Source organism: Seriola lalandi, unplaced genomic scaffold (assembly GCF_002814215.2).
Source record: "Seriola lalandi dorsalis isolate HSWRI2012SDOR001 ecotype SW California unplaced genomic scaffold, Sedor1 jcf7180002054945, whole genome shotgun sequence".
In the NCBI taxonomy this organism is placed as follows: domain Eukaryota; kingdom Metazoa; phylum Chordata; class Actinopteri; order Carangiformes; family Carangidae; genus Seriola; species Seriola lalandi.
In genome coordinates this window covers 1,794,412-1,798,504 of record NW_019525496.1, presented here as the reverse complement: position 1 = coordinate 1,798,504, position 4,093 = coordinate 1,794,412, and the positions used below count along the sequence as shown (strand labels likewise).

Sequence of the window (4,093 nt, the reverse complement as noted above, 5' to 3'; positions counted from 1 at the left end):
CAATCTGTGTGTATTTATTAATTAAGGGACTTTTTGCTTAAATTGTCATTTTCCAGGTTCCAGTGCAGATGATGAATATGGAGGAAGATGTTGACGTCTATCATGACCTTGCAATTAACACATCAGTCCTCCACCTTCCCTTCAACAGCTCCTACTCCATGCTGCTGATGTTGCCTAATAATATGGCAGAACTGGAGAATGCCATTTGCCCAGGCCACGTCACCAAATGGCTGAAGTGGATGAAATCCAGGTTTGGGAGAAATCGTCATATCACCATCCTTAAATTCTTGGTTTCTAATATGCATGATTTGACACTGAATAAGTTACTCAGCTTCATCCTGTCAGATCAATTATCACTGTCAGATCAATCACTGCATGTTTGTCTATTTTCCAATTTTATAGGACATATGACATATTTGTTCCAAAGTTCTCCATCAAGAATTCCTACAAGCTGAATGATGTGTTGAATCAAATGGGAATGACGGACATGTTTGGTGATCGTGCAGACCTGAGTGGCATTTCAGAGGGGCAAAAACTGGCAGTGTCAGAGGTAAGGACAGCGAGCATGTCATTGCACGCACATTTCCTACCCAGTATCTCATCCACCTTTCATCTCACCCTGCCTGTATTGTGCTTCAGGTCGTGCACCAAGCTACCCTGGATGTGGATGAGGCCGGAGCCATCGCCACAGCTGCCACAGGCATCGGCATCACACTTCTTTCCTTCCGCCACATCCCTGTCTTGAAGTTCAATCGTCCATTTATGGTCATGATCGTTGACCGCATCACAGAAGACACCCTCTTCTTTGGCAAGATTACCAACCCAAACGAATGATGACAGAAAGATTTATGTGTTGGCTCAAGCACAGCTGTTGCATCAGATATAAAATATAAACACTTAAAAGAAACATTTAGTGTGTGGTCTCTTCTCTTATGGCTGATTATGTAGCAAACACTTTTATATGTCTATTTTGAAGAAAAAAATAATACAGGGAAAATCATTATGCACATGCAATGATAGTGATATTAATAATAGTGGAGGTAACAGCAATGGTAAAGTAATGGCAACTGTAGTGCTCCTCCTGATAAAAATAGTAATGACATTAATAATCATTAATTATAGTAAAATTAAGCAGGTTTAGCTTGTGTGCCTCAAGCCTTCACAGGCCTGTGTTATGCTTCTGCATCAAAATAGTTGTCTATTTAAAGATCTATATGCTGGGTGGCAAATGTGGGGAGAGTGGACCCCAGCAACAGTTTCCACTTGATGGGGGGGGGATCTTTCTCTTTCTCTCTCTGATTGTTTCAGAAATCTTACATTATTATTCCAGTATCTCCCTTTTGGTTCCCCCTTATGCTTGGTCCAGTGGCAAGCCCCATTTTGTTTTCACATTATATTAAAAGCTGTTACACTGTAACTATAGAAGATAATATGGGGCTTTTATTAAGTGGAACAAATAACAAAATCTCTTTCAAAAAGGTTTGAAGAGAGCAGGGATATAGTTTTGTTGATAACTGGTGTTTCTGTGGCTGCCCTGACCTGCTGAAAGCAGACGGCCTTCATCCCACCAGAAAAGGCGCTGCTGTTTTGTCTAGTAATGTATATATAGACAGGTGTTTACAGCAGGTTTGACACTTGGGACGTAGTGCTCAGCAGGTCGCAGGTGATTAGAGCCTGCTAGGGTTTTAAGAAGTGCGGTTTTGGAGTCCACTAGTCTAGAATCTAAGTTTAGGGAGGAAAATCTCCATAGTATAGACTATCCACCTGATAGCCACATTTATAATATTGAGACTGTCTCCCTCCCCCGCCGTACTACTCATAAGTTCTTTAAACATGCAAATCCACACATATTGGCCACCATTCCTTTAACCTGTGGCAATGAAGCGTTTCACAAAGCATCTGACACATTTCTCCAAAACAAAATCAATACTGTATCATCACACCGTCACATGTGCAGGCCCTCTACATTTTTCCTTAGAAATAAGATAAACAGAGCTCTGTCCAGACTCAGTTGCCCCTCTCACCACTAAAACCAAAAAGTTAAAGAGGTCGACACCATGGTGTGCTGAAGAAACACAGCGCTGAAGCAGGCCTGCAGGAGAATGGAGTGCAAGTCAAAATCTGAAGCACTCTACCTTCAGTGGCACAAGTCTGAGTCAAAATACAAGTGTGCTCTCTCTCCACTGCTAGAGCAGGCTACTCCTCTCAGTTAATCAATAAACAGACTTCTTTTTGACAGCCACGTGTAGGAAGTTTTTAACTCTGTATATTTTTAATAGACTAGTCTGGACAAGATAGCACTGATGTCACTCTGCTGTCTGGCATCAACCGCGAGCGAAAAAAGCTACGTCATACACATCTAAACTTCCTGCATCCTTGAATGATAAACCCCCCTCTTGGAAGGTGGACATTGACCTGAGCTCACCCGGTCTTGCAGTGTGAATTGGTGAGACTTTTTTACTGGCAAAGCCATCAGCCATGTAGATGGAGAAATAAACAAAGGCAAAGTGTAACGGGGTGTGGTAGGACCCAATTGCAGCACAACCAAACAGGTGAATAGTTGGCAATGATTTATTAATGAACCAGCAGAGAGAACACACAGGTGGGTATTAGGGGTAGAGGATGGGGTCCGGGGCTGGAGAGCCGTGGGTCAGGTGAGTGGAGAAAGGTGACTGAGCTCACACTCAGGGGAAAGTTCGTGGACCCAAAGGCTGGGGCTGGCGGTGCCGGGCGTTAGGGAGCAGGAGGATCAGAACCAGGTGAGCAGTCGGCGGGGCAGACGAACAAGGAGGACGCAGGCAGGCGGCCAATCGGAGTCAGACGAAGGATCGGGAAACCAGCAGGGAAGCACTCACGTTGCGACGTCGGAGCTGGAGAACGCCAAACAGCCACAGGGACAGGGAAAAGCAGACGGGGACCAGGAAGCGCACAGGCAGAACTCGTGGTCGGCGACAGAAGCTGAGGCGTTTACCGGGTCAGGGACGAGCAGAGTCGATAACGGGAAGTCAGTCCTGAGATGACTGCTGGAAGGTCTAGCATGATAGTGAGAACAATCTGGAAAAGAGCAAGTGAACCGGGGATGCATATATACTGGCCTGATTGGAGATCGAGTGCAGCTGGGGGCAACAGGTGAGGACAATGAGGCTGATTAGGAGGTGTGGCAGAGTGGAGAGTGACACAGAGGCATAGCAGGCGAGGACGCGCTTCCATCAAACGCATAAAATGGGACATCTCCCTCTGTCCAGCCTGTGCTTCACTGTCTGTGGTTGATGAGACACACTGTGAGCAGCGACCAGAAGGAGGTAAGTGGTTAAAAAGATTCAGAGACAATAATTATTTTAGCAATGCGTGTTTTTTTGTTTTGTTTTGTTTTGTTTTCCCCCCCATATATCACATGTTTAACTGCTCCACCTACAGATGCGCACACACAGTTACACATGACTGTTAGTTTAATATTAGGAATTTAGACTTGAAGCCCCTGAAAACTTTGCTGGCAGTCTTATGTATTTCTGTAGTTATGTTAAATCTCAACTAAATATGCAAGAATGAAACTGAGTGATTCATAATAACCCAAAACATTGGAACAAAAGAACCAGAAGAAGTTTCACATGAGGGAAGAGCTGGTTTGGGATGAACTGGGCAGAAGATGAAAGCAAAGCAACCTAGAAGTGTAACACACTGCAACTTCTGTAACCGTGTTCAGACAAACTTTCTGAATTATGTTTTATTTCAATTGTGGAAAGAATCTAAATTGTGTTCTTCAATTACCCCCCACATGTTTTAATTTCAGAAACACTGGGACATTGAATTATGTAAATCTAAATAGCACCTGGAAAAATGGACATGATGTAAAACTTTTGACTGGTAGTTCAAAGAACTCTATTTGTGAAATGACAAACTCTTCTAACTGAAGAAAATAGCGTGTTCTTATAGGAACCAATAACTCATAGTAAGAAAAGTCCTTTTAAACCAACATATTACTTGTGTTGAGTATTTGCCCCAGCAAACATTGTGTAACCGAAATGAACAGTGCTTTTGACCCTTTCTCTTAGTTCACCATGATGCATGCAGCCCTGAGTATCTGGATCTTATC

General features: G+C 43.5%; 1 protein-coding gene and 1 long non-coding RNA gene across 2 annotated transcripts in view; both read left to right on the top strand.

The window, feature by feature from the left end:
- Nucleotides 1–4,093, top strand: part of LOC111645002 (serpin A3-5-like) — a 15,608-nt gene that overhangs the window by 1,346 nt on the left and 10,169 nt on the right. The gene's annotated exons all lie outside the window — the stretch shown is intronic.
- On the top strand, nucleotides 2,697–4,093 carry LOC147817540 (uncharacterized). Its single transcript, XR_015436275.1, has 3 exons — nucleotides 2,697–3,302; nucleotides 3,791–3,949; nucleotides 4,053–4,093. It is a non-coding gene; the product is annotated as an uncharacterized LOC147817540 (long non-coding RNA).